This window comes from Camelus ferus, chromosome 19 (genome assembly GCF_009834535.1).
Source record: "Camelus ferus isolate YT-003-E chromosome 19, BCGSAC_Cfer_1.0, whole genome shotgun sequence".
Taxonomy (NCBI): Eukaryota; Metazoa; Chordata; class Mammalia; order Artiodactyla; family Camelidae; genus Camelus; species Camelus ferus.
In genome coordinates this window covers 23,342,350-23,363,991 of record NC_045714.1, presented here as the reverse complement: position 1 = coordinate 23,363,991, position 21,642 = coordinate 23,342,350, and the positions used below count along the sequence as shown (strand labels likewise).

General features: G+C 35.2%; 1 protein-coding gene and 1 long non-coding RNA gene across 4 annotated transcripts in view; both read left to right on the top strand.

Annotated features, from left to right (window-relative positions):
• The window catches only part of MACROD2 (mono-ADP ribosylhydrolase 2), a 1,866,240-nt gene that overhangs the window by 23,334 nt on the left and 1,821,264 nt on the right, over window positions 1-21,642 (top strand). The gene's annotated exons all lie outside the window — the stretch shown is intronic.
• The window catches only part of LOC116657917, a 28,040-nt gene continuing 7,731 nt past the window's right edge, over window positions 1,334-21,642 (top strand). The window contains exons 1-2 of the long non-coding RNA XR_004313089.1: window positions 1,334-1,368; window positions 21,496-21,595. This is a non-coding gene — a long non-coding RNA (uncharacterized LOC116657917). The remainder of the gene's footprint in view (window positions 1,369-21,495; window positions 21,596-21,642) is intronic.

The following is a 21,642-nucleotide window of genomic DNA, read 5'->3' as shown; positions in this document are numbered from 1 at the left end:
AAAAATTCAAATGGGATTAAAACTGTAAACGTATACAACTGTTTATAAAGTAAAGATTAAAAAAGTAATAGAAAATAAAACATATAAAAAAGATTAAAAAAAAAAAAAAGATGTGTTCTCCTGGAGACTGTGTGCTCTTAATGGTTTTATCGTGAAGTGTTTCTGTCTTCGCCCTTTTCTGCAAACTCAGCTTTCTGTTTCCAGAGGCCCTCCGTTGGCACCCTCGTCTGCCCTGATCCCAGTGCCTGTGGGCAAGAAGATTGTGACCCCTCCCAACACTGGGTCAGGTGCTGCTCTCCTTCTCGGTGGGCAGGCGGGTCATTCCCCCTCCCGATGCTGCAGTCAGATGCTGCCTCGGGGAGAGGCAGGAGGGTGGCAGATCGCGCCCCCTCCCAGCACCAAGGTCAGGTGCTGCGTTCCTGCCAGGAAGGTGGGTGGCTGCCCACACTCTTCCAGCCCTGGTCGCTCAGCTGCTCTGTGCAGCTGCCCGCTCCACCTTGGGTCTGCACTCTGTAGGTGGGCTTGGGGAAGACCGTGGAACCACCCCGCCCCTGCTCCATGCAAAAACTTAGCTCCTTGTTTGTCTTGGCAGCTCGAGTTCTCTGAGGTACCAGGTCAGAAAGATCCTATCTGCCTGCGGCTGTAAACAAGTCTCAGTCCTGCCCAGGAGGTTGTGGAGCCACCAGGTGCGGATTCAGGTCTTGGCCCCGTCCCCACTCAAGAGCTCTGCACAAGAGGATATGGTGGCTGTGGCTGTGCCCCGCCTCTCTTCTAATCAGAAGTGCTAGTTATGGCACCGCGGATCTGAGGAGACAAATGCTATGGTGCCCCTCCCCCCAGGGCACACCAGCATTGTTTCTTTGCTTTTTTCCCCATAATTTATGGGGAGCCCAGGTTGTTCTGCTCTGTATCCCCTCCCAGCCATGACGTGCAGCACCCTTCAGTCCCCTTGGGCTGCATCAGTGCCGCTGTCCCTGTCCTCTGCCTTGCTCACGCAGCATGGCCCGGCCCCCAGCTGCCTGCTAGCATCTCGGGCTGGGTGTTGCAGGGACCCTTTGTGCCTGTTTAAGCTCAAGGGGGTGCTCCGGGCAGATCTGAGCTTCGGAGGCACCCCCTGCGTCCCGTTAGCCTCCCCATTGGAGAGGAAGAGGTTCAGCGAACGATCGCTAGTCCTCCTTTGCCGCCCTCCCCACGGTACTGGTCCCACAATGTTTTGCATTTTCTTGTTTCTTTTTTTTTTTTTGTCTCCTGCCAGAATTTTGGCGTCTTTGTCTTTCCAAGAGGGTGATGTTCTTTCGGAGTTCAGCAGGTGCTCTGGTTGGCTGAGTGGGTCCGTAGATGTGAGTTTTGGTGTATTTGTGGGAGACGGTGAGCTGTGAACATTCTTCTACTCCGCCATCTTGATTTTCAGTTCGTCTGTGCCTTATTTAACATGTTGTTTCTAAGGTTGCCCTGGAGAACCTTAGGGGAAAGGGGAAAGAGAGAGATATTTCAGAAGTTTTTATGAGCTAGGCCCCAGAAATGGTGCATTTGGTTTTTACTCACATATCTTTGGTTAAATCTCAGGCACATGGCCATATTTAATTGTAAGAGGCTTAGAAATATAATCTAGTTATATGCTCAGGAAGAGGATGAAACTGGAAACTGGTTTTGATGAATAGCTAGTAATTTCTGCCACACTAGCCATGCACAGAACTTCCTTGACCTACCACGTTCTGTTGGATGAGCTGTAAGATACACCATTATTTTCTGTTAAGAAGGAAGGGGAAAAAAGGCACTGTCAATTTAACTATTACACAATGCTTTCTAATCACTCTGATCTCTTTCAGTAAATATAAAATAAAAATTTTAGATTAACTCAGTTGTATAGTTTTGTGATATATCATCCTTTAACATATTTTAGAAAGAAACTGTGAGTAAAGTAAGTTGGTTTAGATCTTCTTAAAACATCTTTGCACTCAGATTCTAATTCTTCTGAATTATTTTTTTCCCATTCAGTATTGTTGATGTGTTTTTCCACAGAGTTACTTTCTGTGCAGTTGGGAAAGTTGGTGATACAGCGCTAACTAAAAATGTACTCTACTTCTGTCTGGGATTTTTCTTCTAAATCAGTGATACCTATTCTGTAAGTTTTAATGCTGGCATTGATCTTAACAGATAGTGTTAATGAAAGGTTTTCAACCAATATTTGGACTCAAGTAGGGTCATTTGGATTGTTGCCTGGAATGTTGAGAGGTTGCAGTTGTCTAATTATATTACCAGAAATGATAAGTAAATTCTTTTATATACAGTCAGTGAAGACTATCTTGACTACCACCTCCCCAGCAGCAACCGTAAATATGTTTCATTGTAAGGTACCTGCCAATTTCAGAGAGATTAAAATGTTTTAAAAAATGTATCTTAGAATTGAAGATATATAGTATATTGAATTTGTTTTGAAGTTCAAATTTTTGTATTTTTTAATATTTAGGACTTTTTTTCTAATGATGCCTAACTGATTGAAAATAAGTTTTTTGAATTTATAAAAATAATTGCATTTTAGTTTTTCATGTTCCTTAGTTTGGAAAATTAGATGAAGTAAGGGGTAAGATGGATCAGCTATTTGGAGCATTGGCCTTTTAAAGTTATGAGTCTGATTTTAGAATAATACAAGAAAACTTTTAAACACTATTAGTTGCTTCCAAATAGAATGAACTCTGATACAGTGCATTTTCTGTCATTGGAGATATTCAGAAAGGTTCTGGATGAAAGTCAGACAAAAGCACGTCCTTTACTGGGCAGTGATTGAACAAGATTTTGTGTAATGTGTAAATTTATGACTATTGAAATTTGTATTCTAAAATAATTTAACTTTGTGTAAGTGGTTTTCCCTTTTCTAATCCCTGACATTCTAATTTATCAATGCTTTCTGTTGGTGATTGGAGCACCAGTGATTTTTTTTCTTAATGTAAGACAGATAAGTAAATGCAGATCACTGTTCTGTTTGTAATTAAGTGATTAAACACACTAAGCCAAGACATTCTTTGAAACACTGATTGGTACATAGGGAGCATGGATACAAGGAATAGTACTTTTTTCTTTGTAGATTTCACTGCAAAATATTGTTACCTGACTTTGCTGGAGGTATAGGAAACTTCTAATTTGTTGATTCTTTGAGGGTTGAGTTTGTGAAAAGGGCCAGGGTAAATTTTATTTTTTATATTTAAAATAAAGACTTATGGAAATAACCCCTTTCCCTCTCTCCTTTCTTTCTTTTTGTTGTTAACACAGTACTTGTGGCCAGACTTTTTGTAATCATCTATACTTAAACAGCTAAGTAGGGAATCTTTTGACCTTTCCTGTTAATGGTTCAAATGGTCATTACCAGGATTGTTCATACACTTTTGGGGAGCAAATTAAATAGATGAAGGACAACCAACTTTTAGGAAGAGAGATAGGCAGAGATACATCTTTTTCTTATTTTCTTCCACATACCCAAATTTAGATGTTAAGTTACATGAGATTTACTTTAACTGAAAATGATAGTAGTGAATAATAACATTCCCAATTTAGTCTTGGCCATTCATAACTTGCGAATAGCTCCAGTGTGGGATTTTAAAGTCTATTTAACTGTGTTTATGGAATGCTTTGTTAAGTAAATATATATTTCTTACAGCAATAAAAACAACGGGGTAAAGACATTGTTTTTTTTCGTAGGGTTGTCCTGTTAGTCTAAATATTTCATGTATCTCTCATTCTGTGATAAAGACTGCTCGAGATTTCTCTGTTAATATTTCTGGTATGCTATATGAAGTACTTTTTATTTAAAAGTATTATTTCTGTGCATATGGATTGAACTTCATTACTTTGATGATAAAAATGTTTAAATGCTTTGATGTCTGAAATATGTCTACAAATTAACATTAGCAATTTAAGGCTTTATGATTAATTACTTCTTAAGATGAATTCATGTTAGGTACAAGTAAATAACATAGTTTTCCTTAAATGTTTGTATTAATTAAAAATTATTTTTTAAAAAAGTATATTATAACTAATGATAATCAAATTTGTATTCCAGGCGTTAATTTATAGTAAGTGTGATAATGATATAAAGATGTTGAAAACCACTAGAAGTGGTCACTACTATATATTTGTATATCTGTGTACTTGTATTTTGTCATAATAAATTCAATCATGGTCATTGTAAAGCACTCAAAAGGTATAAAAACATACAGAGTTAAAAAATGATAGTTTCCCTTTCCCCAAACACAATTTCAATCAAGTAAATACTGATAACATTTAGGTAATTGTCTTTCTAGAACTTTATGCATTTTTTAGCTTATTTTATTTAATGCAACAATGTGTCAGGCATTCTTCTAAGCATTAACAAAAGTGGAAATTTTTTCAAAATAAATTTTTAGGTACTTACTACCCAAGGTAATAAATTTTGGGAAACACGAGGCCAAGAGAGGTTAACTAATTGGTTAGCCCAGTCAGCCTGGTACTAGAGTTTGTGCTCTTAATCTTGCTGCCTCTTAATGCTTTTGCAAATACTCTACTGTGTGTGTTCTCTTATATAGTACTTTGTTAGTTTTTATACTAACATGTATATGTAGTACTTTGGGGCTTGCTTTTTCCACTTAAAATATATATTTTGATGTTTCCTTCTTTTTAAACAACCGTGTTTTATCATAATTTAAATTTATTTACCATAAAGTATTTTATCCTTGATGGATACTAGGTTTTTTTTTTTTTTTTTTTTTGCAGTTGCTAATAAGTTATGGTTTATAATTCTGTATATGTCTGAGACTTTCTGTGAGATAGATTCCTAAAAGTGGAACTACCAGATCAAAGGCAGTACAGATTTGAAATTTGGTAAAACTGTTTAATCATCTCCACAATGGCTGACATAGTTTATACACAGGTCAGCATTGTAGTTCTGCCACCAATAGGTGCCATTAATCCCTAAAATGTTTACCAGTGGAAAGGGTAAAAAGTAGTAACTTGTTGCTGTTGAGATTTGCATTTCTTTAAAACTTCCTGTTTGTTAGCCTTTTGGATTTCTTTTGTGAGTTTTCTGTTTATAACTTTTCCCCATTTTTCTATTGGATTACCTTTTTTTGTGTTTTCACTTAGTAAATGTTGCAGCATTTTTTGAAAGTCTATTGTTGACCAGTATGGTGATTAAGAATACAAACTTGAACCAGATAACCAGGCTGAATACTGCCTTTGCCACTTCTTTGGGAAGGTTGCTTAGTCTCCATACTTAAGTCTCTTCATTGGTAAGACAAAGTTGGTGATGATATACCTCAAGAAGTTATTGTGAGGATTAAATAAATTAGTAATTTATAAATAGCATAGAACAGTATCTAATCCTTAGTCATCTCAAAGTGCTAGCTTTTATAATAATTATTGCTACTGTTATTTATGCTGTCTTGTTATTAGCAAAATTTAAAACTAATGTTTGTAATGTCTCTTGCATTTTAGGTTTTATTAAATTAAGACTTTGCTCATTCTATTATTTATAAAAGTAACATACTTTTTTAGTTTCTTTAAAAAGTTGACGTATTTATATTTCAGGTTTGTTATCTGTATGGAATTTCTTTTGTGTGTTAGCAGGTAGGTGGCCTTAGACTTTCTCCCCAGTGAATGTCTAGTTATCCCCATTGATGTTTTCTTAGTCATATACTAAATTTTCCATGTATCCAGGATTCTTTTTCTGGACTCGTCATTGTATTTCATTGTGATCTGTCTGCCAACTGTCATGTCATTATGACACTGTTATAATGACTATAATTTATATATTTTGATAATTTGGGAAAAAAACTCACTCCTTTTTCAAAGTTTATGATTATTTTTAATATATTTTCTCAGACTGATTTTAAATTCTATTCTATTTATAAAATATTCAGAGTTCTATTCATATTTTATTTAAAAAATCCTATAGGGTTTTGAAAAGGTTGATATCTTTACAATGTTGAATATCCTTATCCAAGAATATATATCTCTATAAAATTAATGAATGTGAAACATGCATATGGAGAGTCAAACAGTACAGAAGAGTGTAAAATGAAAAATAAGCCTTTGTCTCTAGCTTGATTCCCGTATCTATTGCCATCATTAATAGTTCATGTATGTGCTAGAAAATTTTTGTGTTTTTTTGTACTTTTGTGTACTTTTTTTTTATACACATAAGATCATGCTTTAATACTGTTTATTTTTCTGTATCTACTTTGCACCTCATAATCTATCACGAAAATTATTCCATAAGAAATTCTAATGGTATATTTCACTTATTTTTAAAGTCTTTGTAGTCTATTCTTGTGTGGAAGTATTGTGATTTTATTTAACCGGTCTGTTATTGATGGGCATTTTGATTAAATCAACTTCTATTTTGCTAGCATAACTAATATTTTTCGGAATGTCCTTGTGTATTTATCTTTGTATTCTTATGTATATAATAAGAATAATTTCTAGTCATGGAATTGCTAGATCAAAAGATTCAAAGTTTTCAATTGACAGATATTTCCAGTTTCCTCTCATAAAATGTTGAACCATCATTATGTTCCATTTCCACTTTAACTGTATGCAAATGCATATTTTCCAACACCAACTCTGGATTTTATTGACTGTTTTATTTTTGCCTCTCTGATTGTTTTACTATTTTTTTAAAATCATGAGTGAGGTTGAACCTATTTTAATGTTTATTAGCCATTTGTTTTTCTGTTTAAGCACTTATCATGGGCCAAGCACTATACTAAGTGAGTTGCGTGTTCATTTAATGAATTATTTCCTCATATTAGTTACTCATTTAAAAATGATTTTTAAAAATTAGTCTCCTAAAAGTTCATTTCACATTAAGGAAATTATCTTTAGTTGTATTTGTTGCAGATTTTTTGGTTTCACCTGTTGTGCATTTTTAATGATTGTGTATGTATGTATTTTACACACAATTTTACATTTCTATGTGGTCATGTGATGTTTTATAATTTTCTTAATCTCAGTTTTGTCATCTTTGATTAGGCTTATTGCTAGATATTTAATAGATTTAAGAATTATGAACGGGACCTTTATTCTCACTTAATTTTATGATTGGTTATTGATGAGGTATAGGAAAGTATTGAATTTTTTGATAACTGATCTGGGATTTTGTTATTAGTCACAATCTTTTGGATTTTCTATGTAGACAGTAAAGCCTTCTGCAAATAATCTTATAGCTTCTTAATATTTGTACCTCTTTTTTTTCTTTTGCTTTTGTTAGCGTCACTAGTAGAGTATTCTGTAATAATGTTCATAGGAGGCATTCTTGCCTTGTTCTTGTCTTTACTGAGGTTTATTTATGTATTAATTAATAGGATAGTAATCTCATCTTTTAGAGGCACTTACTTTGAAGGAAAGTAGTCTGTCTACCTATTAAAGGACATTACCATGAAGGTTAACAGACCTAACTTTTACTTCAGTATGTGTACTTGTGCAAACATTTTTATTCTCAACTCTTCCGTTTATATAGTGAGGATAATTATTAATCTATAATGTAAAATTTTTATAAGGAAGTTACTAATTTTTTTTTTTAGTCAGTATATTAAAGTGGTTTATAGGACTGGCTGCCTTTTATTGAGTTATTTTTAAGTACTTACCAACATTTCGCACTAGGGCATGACTTCTGAGTTATGGAAAATTTTTTCCTCTGAATTTTTTGGTCACTTTGTTGTTGATCTTAAAAGTAATTTGTGTTTTTTCATGGGCATAATATAGTTAAAGCTTATTCAGACTTTTAGTTTCTTTCCTGTCAGCTCATAAACTTATTAGTCATGAAAATAGAGGGGTAAAGTAGTACAGATAAACAAAAAATGGTTAATCACAAACTCATTTTTGAAATGTATCATTCAGACAACCAACAGGTATTTAATAATGAATAAGACACGGTTTCGGCATTTCTGAATTTTGTATGATGTTTAATATTTAATAGTCTTTGTTTTACCAGCTGAGATTTACTGAGACTAATAATTTTATAGTCTATAGTTCCTAGCACGATAACTGGAATCTGTTGGGTTCTCAGTAAAATTTTGTTTAACATATTCAATATTTATGAAATCTGCTTCAGATTCAGATTAAGAATATAGATTATGATTCAGTAGGTATGGATTAGGGCCTAGGAACCTACCCTTTTAATAACACCTCAGGGTGATTTTGTGTGGTTGCTCCCCATAAGTACAAAATTTTTTTTCTGAATAAAGATTTTCCATTGTATCTCATAGAAAATAATTTTTGGAGGAAGCTGTTCACTGTCATTTTCAATGCCTTAGTAATGTAACTTTGCCCTTCACTTTAGACTTCAGCTTTTCATTTACAAGGAATCTGGTCATTTAGCAAAAGTGTGGGTGGGCTCTTGGTATCCACTTAGTACATATGTGTTGATTACTTAAAATTGATAACTTGCAGTAATTATCAAGTTAGCTATTGATTTACTAATCCAAAGATTCATTTTAGGTTAACGTCATGATTTTTATTTACTTATTTAAAACAAATTACCTTTTCCACTTGAAATTCTTTTTAAGGCTTAGGTGTATGGAGCTTGAAAAAGTTACGCATTTCACATGAGGTCTAAAATATATTTTTCAATGACTAAAGTCTAACCTTCAGAGTATTGCACATGAGTAGCTGGTTATATTCTAAGACAGCTTGCAATTTATAAAAACCTTTTTTGTATTGTATCAGTATACTCCAAAATATGAACAAATCATACCCCTAGAAATGACTGCCAGTTTGTAGAGTTTACTAATTTTGGCATCATTAAACTGGCCGAAATAAAAGTGATGATGGGAGTTTAATCCATTATAAGGTTTCTATAAAATTTCTACAATAAAATTTTATTTTAGTAAATATTTTAATTGGTGAGTAGGATCAATTGCTTTCTACTTATTTCTGCCTTGTTTATTTTTTCCATTGCGTTTCTATTCTTTCATGGAATTATATAACTGATACTAAATATATTTCATCATGATGGGAATTTAAATATTTTTTATTTAATAATTTTAATAAGAGATAGTTTCTTGATTGATAGCTTGATTGAGCTTTACCAAGCACAAAGGAATGGATATTTCCTTTCTGAATTTAAATCAGTGATATTGCTTATCTGTGTAAACAAGCCACTTGTGTTTATCTCTGTGTGTGTGTGTGTGTGTGGAGGGGAGGAGTGAAAGTTAGTGACCATAGAATTAAGAATTATTTGAGGTTAATGATAAGGGAAGCAAACTTTACCTTAGAATTAAGAAGAATTCAAATTTTTGAAAACATACCTCTAAGGTGCTTAATACGTGCCAGACATAGTTCTAAGTGCTTTACAAATGTTAACTTATGTAATTATCACAGCATCCTCATGGAGTACAATTATTATCTCACTTTGCAAGTGAGGAAGCTGAGGTACAGAGTGGTTAGCTTGCCTAAGGTCACACTGCTGAGTGGCAGAGTCTGACTTTGAACCAAGACCTTCTGGCTTTATATCCTCTTCACTTACCTTATGTTAATGCATGCTTTTGTTTCCCCAAAGCATTGCTGATGTATTTCTGTGTAATGTGTTTATAACGTCAAATTATATTTACTGTTTGGGAAAGATGTATTTTATGCTGAGCATTACATAATTTATGGATTACAACTCATAATGCCATAGTGTTAGTTTTTAATTTAAAACATAAGCAACTAGTAGAAAAAATAAAGTTGGATAACAAAATTGTTGATAATTGTCAAAAAGTTGTCAACATTGTGGAGAACGCTTTATCTCCTCAAGTAGTTGTGTAATGAATACCACTTTACACCATGTAAAAAAATTATTCACATGTCTTTGTAATTCACCTTGTTCCAGATTTGCACTTAAGAATTACTGAAAGTTTAAAAAAATTTGCTTTTTAAGATTTTTTTAAACTAGTCACCATTTTTTTTAAAGTAATGGAATGGACCACATACTGAACATAAACTATATTTTGCAACTTTAGCAACATGCTCTATGAAATTACTTCTCAGACTAGAGTGCTAAGGTATCTATGAGTCTTTCCCAGAGAGTATGTAAAGTCATGCAATAGAAGTATTACTCTTTTAGAGCACCGCTTCTACTAAAAGATTGGTGGGGGTGGAATATTAAGTGATGTAATTGCTCAGCATTTAAAAAGTTTTTTTTTTATGTTGAAATTAAATGAATCTCAAGATAAAAGGCAAAGAATTTCACAGTAGTCTCTACCCTAGAGATCCTGAAGATATGAATCAGTTCATTCTGTGGAAAGGTTTCAGGAGTGCTTGACTGTATTTGAAGTCATTGTCTTGGAAAGTTGTGAAATTAGTAAACCTAACGAGCATAAAATGCTGGTCAGTACTAAGTTGAGAAGGAGCCCTCATTTTAACAGTCAGTCAGTTGCTGTAGTATCGGTATACTAAAGTGTTAATCAATAATCTTTGTTAGGCTGTTGAAAAGAGTAATATTATCAAAGACACATCTTGTTTTAACTCTTGGAAATATCTTGCTTTCTTGGCTTTTATTTTAGTAAACTCTACTTTAAATTTTTTTTATTTTTTATTTTTTAACTTTTTTTATTGAGTAATAATCATTTTACAATGTTGTGTCAAATTCTAGTGTAGAGAACAATTTTTCAGTTATATATGAACATATATATATATTCATTGTCACATTTTTTTCTCTGTGAGCAACCATAAGATCTTGTATATTTTTCCCTGTGCTATACAGTATAATCTTGTTTATCTATTCTGCATTTTAAAATCCCAGTCTGTCCCTTCCCACCCCCCACAACCTTGGCAACCACAAGTTTCTATTCTATGTCTATGAGTCTGTTTCTGTTTTATACTTGTTTTGTTTTTTTTTTTTTTTGTTTGTTTTTTTAGCTTCCACATATGAGCGATCTCATATGGTATTTTTCTTTCTCTTTCTGGCTTACTTCACTTAGAATGACATTCTCCAGGAACATCCATGTTGCTGCAAATGGCATTATGTTGTCGGTTTTTATGGCTGAATAGTATTCCATCATACAAATATACCACATCTTCTTTATCCAGTCATCTGTTGATAGACATTTAAGCTGTTTCCATGTCCTGACTATTGTAAATAGTGCTGCTATGAACATTGAGGTGCAGGTGTCATTTTGAAGTAGGGTTCCTTCTGGATATATGCCCAGGAGCGGGATTCCTGGGTCATATGGTAAGTCTATTTCTAGTCTTTTGAGGAATCTCCATACTGTTTTCCACAGTGGCTTTGCTTACCTCCCTCTCCCACTGTTAATGATTTAGATGTCTTCTTTTACAATTTTGTGTTTATTCTTTTTGTAATTCATGGCAGTTCTCTCTTTCCAGTTATGAGTTTCTCATTTTTGTAGCATCCTGCTTCTTTTCTATTTAGAGTAGACCTGTCAATGTTTCTTTTAGCATGGGTTTAGTGTTGCTAAACTCTTTTAGTTTTTGCTTGTCTTTGAAGTTCTTTATCTCTCCTTCTATTGTAAAGGATAGCCTTGCTGGATAGAGTATCCTAGGCTGCATCTGTTTTTCATTCAGGACTTTGAATATATCTTGCCACTCCCTTCTGGCCTGTAGTGTTTGTGTAGAGAAATCAGCTGATAGCCTTATGGGGGTTCCCTTGTAACTGATTCTTTGTTTTTCTCTTGCTGCCTTTAGGATCATTTCTTTATCCTTGACTCTGGCCATCTTGATTAGGATATGTCTTGGTGTGGGTCTGTTTGGGTTCTTCCTATTTGGGACCCTCTGAGCCTCCTATAGTTGGATATCTGATTCCTTCTTTAGGTTTGGGAAGTTTTCAGTCATGATTTCTTCAAATACCTTTTCAATCCCCTTTGTTCTTTCTTCCCCTTCTGGAACCCCTATTATGCATAGATTGGCATGCTTTATATTATCCCATAGTCCCTTATATTGTTTTCATTGTTTTTTGTTTATTTTTCTCTCAGCTGTTCTGATTGGGTGCTTTCTGTTGTTCTGTCTTCTAGGTCACTTATTCGTTCCTCTGCATTATCTGGCCTGCTTTGTACAGCCTTTAGGTCAGCTCTCATCTCAGCAAATGAGTTTACTAATTTTACTTGGTTCTTCTTTATAGCTTCTATTTCATTTTTGACATATTTTATATCTTTAGACACTATTTCTTTTAATTCGTTCAGTACTTTGATCACTCCTGTTTTGAAATCCTGATTTAGTAGGCCATCAATGTCTATTTCCTTGATCATGCTTTCAGGGGATTTCTCTTGATCTTTTAAATGGGAGTGTTTCCTTTGCTTCTTCTTATTGCTCATATCTCTCTGGCACTGTGGTTTAAGGAGTGTCAGTTATCTAGTTCTCCTGGAGATGCTGTGCTCTTAATGATTTTATTGAGAGGTCTTTGTGTCTTTGCCCTGTTTCGAGAACTCAGCTTGCTGTTTCCAGAGGCCCTCTGTTGGCGCCCTTGTCTGTGCTGCTCCCAGTGGCTGTCGGCTAGCAGATAGCACCCCCTCCCAACACTGGGTCAGGTGCTGAGCTCTTATCCGGTGGGCGGGCGGGTCACTCCCTCTCCCGATGCCGCAGTCAGATGTACACGGAGAAGGCAGGTGGGCGGATTGCGACCACTCCCAGCACCGTGGTCAGGTGATGCGTTCCTGTCAGGAAAGCGTGTTACTGCCTGCCGTTTCCTGGTGCCTGTTGCTCTGCTGCTCTGTGCAGCTGCCAGCTCCTCCTCAGATTGGCGTTCCAAAGACGGGCTCCAGGAAGACTGCAGAATGGCCCCGCCCCTGCTTCGTGCCAAACCTCAGCTCCTTGTTTGTCTTGGTGGTGTGAGTTCTCTGAGGTGCCAGGGCAGAAAGATCCTGTCTGCCTCCAGCTGTAAACAAGTCTCAGTTCTGCCCAGGAGGTTGTGGAGCCCCCGGGTGTGGATTCAGGTCTCGGCCCCACCACAACCCAGGCGCTGTGCACAGGAGAATATGGCGGCTGTGGCTGAACACCGCCTCTCTTCTTGCGAGAAGTGCCCGTAATGGTGGCGCAGGCCTGAGGAGACAAAGGCTATGGCGCCCCTCCCCTCAGGGCACACCAGCCGTGTTGCTTTTCTTTTTTCGCAATTTATAGGGGACCAAGGTTGTTCTGCTCTGTATCCCCTCCCAACCACAGCACGCAGCACCCTGCAGTCCCCCAGGGCTGCCTCAGTGCAGCTGTCCCAGTCCTCCACCTGGCTTGGGACGCCTGCCCTGGCCCAGCTGCCGGCTCGCGGCTTGGGCTGGGTGTCACTGGGACCCTTTGTGCCCATTTAACTCAGTTCTGTTGGTCAAGGGGTGCTCGGTAGATCTGAGCCTCGGAGGTTCCCCCTCCGTCCCACTGACCTCTCCATTGGAGAGGGGAGACCCAGCGAAGAAGCACTAGTCCTTCTTTGCCACTCCCTCCCCACGGGATTGGTCCCGCACTGTTTTGCTTTTTGTTCTTTCTTTTTTCCTACCATATTTTTGGTGTCTTTGTCTTTCGAAGAGGGCGATGTTCTGTCAGAGTTTGGCAGGTGCTCTGGTTGGCTGAGTGGGTCCCTAGATGTGAGTTTTGGTGTATTTGTGGGAGAGGGTGAGCTACAAGCATCCTTCTACTCCACCTATCTTGCTTTCTCAGTAAACTCTACTTTTGAGTATTCCTAACTAAAATTAGGATTTATAAAAAAGATAATTTGGGGGCTATTATTTAATTTACCAAAGGGTTGAACATAGTATTCCTTTAAACGGTTTGCTGCTTTAGCCTTCAGGCCTGCATATAAATAAAGCAAGTAGTTTATTGGTGTTTAGTTTTTTTTTAATGTAAAACATCATCGGGAAAGATTAAAAGGATATAAATTTGAAAACGTCAACTGAAAAAAATGCACAACCTAAAAGTGGAGAGTTATGTTTTATTTGGCAGACATTTGTGAGGACTTTAAGTCCAGGATAACAGCCTCTCAGATAGCTCTGAGAGACTGCTCCCAGCCAGGGGAGAAGCCAGGATTATATGACTTTTTGCAACAAAGATCAGATAGTCAGAACATTAAAAGATTACTGTTAATTAAAGAAAGCCAGATAGCTCAAGTTCAGGAATTTAGTTCTTTTCTATGTGTGGGAAGATGCAAAATTCTGGGCTCATTGGAATCATTCCTGTGATCTGCATCCAGGTATCTAGGACTAGTATCTCACCGGTGGATGGTGGTATTGGCTGATGACTTGATGGGTGCAGCTCCTTTATTTACTGATATGGCAGGTAGTGTTTTTCATTCGTAACTTGTATAGCCAGTTTTTTTTTTTTAAAGTACCTAATAGAATTTGGTGTAAGCAATATTGATAATTGCCCTTTAATTTCATTCTGAATACTGAAATTAGGGCTTCTATGTGCCACTTAACTTTTTGTAAAAAAGTATGACCATTAAAACTAATTATTTGACTTATAGAATGACCTGAATATATTCCTGGATTATCCAGATGATAGTTGTGGCAGAAGGGTTTTTTACTTAAGTAACTTCAGAAAGTTGAGGTGGGGAATTTTTTAGTAGCACTGGTAAGGGGAGAGGAAATTAAAGAGTTTGCATGCTGTCCTGGAGTGTATTTTCTGTGTGGAATTTGCCATCCACTAGCGCAGAGAAGTATAAAGTAATTTCTTTGTGTAAAATATTAAATAAAAAAGATATGCTTTGTTCTTTTTACTTTTACTCTTTTGTTTTACTAACATTTTGATTTGACTGAAGAAGAATAGCAGTTGGTAGAATTGTCATAGTTCTCAGGTTTTCAGATCTAAGTTTTTTCTATTATCACTTTATTTGTTATTCATTCAAGCATGATTAATTTACACCATCTTTAAAATTCTGTAGATTGCATTTTTTATAACTTGGCTAATTACTTTTATAATAAAGAATGTAATTAAAACATAAATAGTTCATGATAAAAGAAAAAATTTCTAATTTCTTCTTTCAAATTTCTTTACTTATACTCTAGTAGGAGATGAACCCAAAATAGGAATTGAAGAGTTGAAGAGGGTTTTTTTGGGTGGGGGAACTTGTTGATAGGATATAGGAGAACTATTAAAATAGAGAGGATGGAGGAAGAAGCTTTACAAACTGAAACTTCTGTAGATGTGGTGGTAATTGTTTCAGATTCCTCTAAAGATGTGTCCCACAATTTCTTGTTATTCTTGCTGTTTTGCAGGGAGAGATCCTTTATTTTGAGGGTATAATTTCTGTGATACGATGAAGAATACTAGAATTCAAAAAAAGTTATGGCAAGTATATGATAGCAAGCTGAGTCCAAATTGCAATGACAAAAGTAATATAAGAATAAGGAAAAAAAAATCCATAGCAACACTGGAAAACAGGAAAGGATGCATTCAGTGGACAGAAAGTTTGGGGACTTTATGGAAGATGTTAAGACTGACAAGATTAAATTATTAAAAACCACTATTACTGAACAGCTTGTTAACTCAACATAGGGAAAATTAACTGTGGGCAATATCAAGGTAATTAGAACTCTACAATCAGTGAATCTAGAAGAAAAATCTGCTAGTTTCTCCCCTTTACCACTCTAAGGGCAAAACCCACCTACAGAGTCCCACAGCCTTGTATTACGCGCATGATGGGAGTGAGGGGAACTCTGGAGAAAGGAAGGCAGTGACCTGAACCAGATAGCAATACTGAACAATTTATATCTTTATTTAAAAAGGTAAAGACAGTGATGAAATACTAGATATTTGAGGGAAATTGGCAGTTTACTAAAACAAACAGAGCATATAGCCTAGACATCAGTTAATGTAAACAAAATAGCAAACTGAAAATTTCTAGTGTCTAGAGAAAGGAACAATGAAAAAAAAAGTTCTTGACGATTAAAAATATGACTGCCAGGTACAACCCCTAGAGGCCAAAAATACTGAAGGTGCTAGAATCCAGAGTACTAAGTTGATTCCAAAGCTGTTATCAGAACACTTACTGACCTAGAGTCTTGCATTTAAAGGTCACATGGTTTTCAGGGGAGAGATCTTTGGACCTCCTTTAGACAAGAAGTTGAAATTAAGGCTTCTGCATAAGGCCAAGACTCTTCAAGGTAAGACTAATGAAAGAGAGTACAGAAAATTAAATTTAACTTCCAGCAGAGAACTTCAAAAAAATTTTCACCTCTTGGCATTTGGGTGTGAGACTGAAACGTTTCCCCTAAAAATCTGTGACCCTAAGCCTGCCTTCATGTGGGTGTGGGACTCTAATTTATCCACCTACCTAGTTAAACTGCAGGCAGAGAAAGTTATTTAAAAATAGCCGAATGTTGGTGGTATACAAAGCACCTAACAGAAACAAAAGTTAATACTCTTTAGGGGGTTGCACCTTCAAGATAAGTCTTTTAGTATGTCTTTTGTTAGAGCCTGAATGCAATACTTTGGACAAAATCAACAATCATGAGCAAGAGTAAGCAGGAGAAACAAACGGCAAAAGTAGACTTCTGTGCTATTGAAATTACTAGGTAAGAGTATGGAATGAATATATATATATATAAAATGTTTAAAGAATTAAATGGAGAATTAGAAATGTGAACAAGAGACAAAATACTATCAAGAAGTACCAGGAAGATTTGAAAAAGAATAGAACTTTTAGAAATTAAAAATATAATAATTAAAATTGAAAAACATTGACAAGTAGGTTAAACCCAGTTGAAGAGAGAATTAATGAACTTGAAGACAGATTTGAAAAAAAAATATAGAAACATGAAAGAGATATTTAGAGATAGAATAAACATATCTAACTTATGTGAGTTTGGAGTTAGAAAAGGAGAATGAGGAGACTGACAATCCATATCCAAAGAAGGAATGCCTGAGAATTTTCCAAAATTAAAAGATGTGAATCATAGTCTGAAAAAAACACAGTAAATATAGAGAAAGAAAAATAACTGGATGCTATAAAGGACAAAGAAAATATAAGAGTACCCAGAAATAATCAGATTATCTAGAAAAATATAAAATTAGACTGGTAGCAGACTTCTAAACTCCAACAATAGATGCCATATGTCAAAGAATTCAATCTTCAAATACTAAAAGAAAAATATCCTAGAAATAACTAGCAAAATCATTCAAAAACAAGTGTTTTGAAATATATTTTCAGACTGATAACAAATCGATAAAAATTTAAACGCTTGATTATACTGTGTTGGTGAGCATGTGTAGCAACAAGAACTGTTAGCTTGCAGAAATATAAACAACTCTTTTCAAGAGTAATTTGGCAATGTCTAGTAAATTCAAATGAACATTTCTCCAGTGACCTAGAAATTGTACATTTATATGTATGTATATACACATACACATACATATACCTTAGCATTGTTTTGATCTGTTTTATTGATTTGACCATGACATAACTGAAATCATATTTTCAGGAAACAGAATTTACTCTTACTCCAAACAGTGCATTTTAATCTATCTCTGTGCCTTACTACTCTGTTCATTTTCTTCCTTTTTCCCCTTAATGCATCACCACTCTTTTTTTTCTTTCTTTCTTTCTTTTTTTTTTAAATCTGTGACCTACTAAGGTGATTTTATTGGTGCATTGTGAGCTGTAGTTAGGAAAACACTGCCTTAAGGAAACTCACCAATAAGTGCAAAGAGAGATGGATAAGGATGTTCATAACAGTGTTGTTTGTAAGAGTGAAATATTGGAAGCAATCTTTTTTTTTAATTGAAGTATAGTCAGTTACAATGTGTCAATCTGGTATACAGCATTATGTCCCAGTCATGCATATATATACATATATTTGTTTTTGTATTCTTTTCCATTAAAGCTTATTATAAGATAGCAAATATAGTTCCTTGTGCTATACAGAAGAAATTTGTTTTTTTTAATCTATTTTTATATGTAGTGGTTAACATTCGCAAATCTCAAACTTTCACAATTATCCCTTCCCACCTCATTTCCCTTGGTAACCATGAGATTGTTTACTATGTCTGCAAGTCTGTTTCTTTTGTAGACTAGTTCATTAGTGTCCTCTTTTTTCTTTTTCTTTCTTTCTTTTTTTTTTTGAGATTCCACATGTGAGTGATATCATATGGTATTTTTCATTCTCTTTCTGGCTTACTTCACTTAGAATGATGATCTAAAAACTGGAATTAATCTTAAGCCCTAATAAATGAAGAGTGGATAAATAAACTGTGGTATATCCATGTAAGGACTTTTAACCATAAACACAGTAAATCAGTGAATTATGATAACCATATTCAGTGGATACATTTACAGAATGATGCTGAGTATAGAAAACAGAGTGCAGAAGAATATATAAAGTATGATTTTTATATGAAAGCTTCAAAATGCAAAGCAAGACTACATGAAATATATAAGGAAATCCATGGAAATGATAGATACCAAACTTACGTGATCTCTGGGAGGGAAAGAAAGGAAGGTATTTTTGTTATCTAAGTGACTTTTTTTTCCTAAGCTGGGAGGTAGATACAGAGATGTTTATTAAATAATACCTTATACTTCTTTGTTTGTCTAAAATATTTCACAATAAATTTTTTATAAAGGGAAGTGATATTGAGATTTCTCTCAGAGAGTGGAGCAAAAAGAGTTGAACATTATGAGAGAAAAGTTTGAGACCTATAAAATAGATCCAAGAGATCACTATTTGTGAAATAGGAGTTCCAGAAGTGAAAAATACGTAACTGCAGAAATAGTGGACAATGAAATGGTAGAGTAAGAAGAATACCTGAAAAAATGAGCTGAAGAATGCCTTAAAAAAAGATATACTGAAGTCAAATTTCTGGTAAAAATCAAATACTGGTCAAATTTTGAATTCCAAGGATCAAAAGAAAATCAAGTTTCCAGTTAAACTGGTTTGGTTTACCCTAATGAAAAAAAGAATTGGACTGGCATCTGACTTTTTTAATGCAGCCGTGGATACTAGGGAATAGTGGAAAAATTCCTGTAGGATTCTGAGATAAAAATACTAAGGTTCTGTATGCAGCAAAACTGTTTTTAAAGTATGAAGACAAAATACATTTTCTCTCCAAAGACTCTGAACTATAACACGAACTTGAATGAGTATATTGTTTGGAACTACTTAAGCAAAATGAAATGAATCAGAATGGAGAATTCTGGATGGAAAAAACAAACATACATTGCACATAGATGAACAAAAACAAACAACAAACCAAAACCAAGTTAGTCAGTGAGACTTATGGTAAAAAAAAAGTTGTAAATAACATACTTTGGTGTACATTTGCAGTATAATATAACTAGAGAAAATATTCCTAATAAAATGGAAGATACGAAAAAATGACAACTAGGACATAAAATTTTAGATGATTAGTAATAATAAAACCTGTGGGAGTGGAATGACGGGAATAGAGTAAAAGAATACTATGCATAGTTTGCTATGCAGAGTATTTCTGTTCATAGAACTACAGAAGTGGATACTTCATACTTCTTTGTATGTGAAGAAATACAGATGGAAATACATGTTGAGAATTTGAGAAGACTTTTGTTAAAGGATGACGGAGGATCTGTTTGAAATGACTAAAAATTTATGTTTTTTTAAAAAGTTAATAAGCAGTTAGCATTAGACAGCAAGAAAGGATGACATTGGTATTAGGTTTTGGGGATTTCCCTGAAGATAGAAAGTAGATGGAATGACAGTTTCCAAGAAACCAGAGCAGAGAAGAGCCACAACTGAAAGTGAGAAGTTTCTCCTCAGTGGACCCCAAGAAACTCCATTTGTATTGTTACTAGTTTTAAAGAATTGAAGGGGTCTGTAGGATTGATCATCAGAGTAATAAATCTAAAAACTGCCTGCACTAGCTGAACTCTTTCCTTCTTCATTTGTACAGAATGGTTGTCAGCAAGGGTATTTGTCTCTAAAAGACTTGTGTTCTGCACAAGATGAATCTGCAGAAAGCTGTGGTATGTGTGCTGGGGTTGAAGAGAGTAGCAGAGCAGGGCCTGAGAACACAGAGGGGAGGAAACCTCTGTATGGTTCCACATACATGAAATACAATAAAAAGCTCCACCCCAAAAGTAGTCTTTCTATTATTAGCAACTGTAGAGTTTCCAGCCCACAACCTGCTTTAAAATGACCACACTTTCTGAATTAAAATATGTCTCTTGATATGCTCCACACACTCACATTCAGCCTGAAATCAGTTCTCTCATTCAAGGAAGGTGCCTTCAGAGAGGGACAGAGTTGTAGGTCTGCAGGAGAAACCCAGCTCTGAAACACCATTCACAAATTTGGGATACTATTGATTACCAGAAAACCAATAATACAAATAGAAGATGAACTGAGAGAAATAGTGACTTCTGGGAAATGAGAATGTTGCAAGAAATAGGTGGAACTTATATGTAATTTGTATCCTCCAAGAATGAGGATAACACAACTGAAAAGAATAGAATGTTCTCAAAGAAGCAATCTGCAGAGTTCTCAGAAACAAACAAACAAAAATTGTTAAAATTAAAAAAAAAAGGAAGCATGAAGGGCTGAAAGCCAAATTAATGATTTAGAAGTAAGGTTTAGGAAACTTTCTAGAACCTAAAGTAAAAAAGATAAAGATTGAAATATGAGCATATGTTACAGGGCACGGAATCAGGTATGTGTTCCAGGGACGCCAGGGAGTGCTACATGAATATTACGAAAGATGAGTTAGATCACTACATACAGATGGGAAAAGATGGTCTAGATACGTAAAGTGAAGAAGCAGGTTGTGAGAGCAGTATGTTTAGTTTATTGGTGATCAGAAATCATATGCCTGTTCAAATATGCACAAGAAAGGCATGAATGGTCTCCTTTTGAGAAAAAGATGGAGGAATGAAAGAGGAATACTTTTCATTTTCCTAAAAACATAATGCTGTTTTGTAAGGAGCATATTTTTATTTAAAAAACAAAGCATAATAAGTTATGCCGAGAGGGAAGGAGGAGAGCAATATGAGGGTAACAGTGGTTACCTAAACCACTTTGATTTACACATAGTCTCAAGTCCATAATTTTCTTTGTAACATACAACCTTTCTGGTCCTTCTTGGCAACCATCTCCTTTCTTCATTTCCTATACTCTCACAGAAGTGTATTTTCAGACTTCTCTGAAATTTCTTTACCCAGAGTATTGGGGTGGGGGTGGCTGATTTCCTCATTGCATGTAGATTTTATGGGAGAGGGTATGTATGTGGAGAATACCTTAAAGTAAGGGTATCTTCTTAGTATTGCTTTACTAATACAGGGCAGTATGAATCCAACATCTTTTGTAGAATGAGTCAAGATGTAAATAAATTAAAATAATGGGTAGTAAAGGGAAAAATAAAGACTGATCTAGTCAAAATTCTCAGGTATCCTGGTGGGGTTTTTTGGGGTGAGAGTAGGAATTGCTTAATACTAGAATAGTAATATGTGAGTATAGTCACAGAGGTGTGAAGTGGTGTTCTGGACCATCTTAAAGGCCCCATCCTTTTTGTGAGGAGATGGATATGATCCTTGATCTCAAAATACTACATCTACTATAAACTTCTGAACCCTCCACCATCATTCAGGATGCATCACTAATGGTTGAAGAAGTGGTGGAGGATCACATGGGAGAGAATGCCTGAGGATCCTTGCCTGGGACAAGTCTTGGGAAGAAAAATATTGCAGGTATTCTTCTATATTTTACTTGGTTGCTGTTTTTTTTTTATTGGATA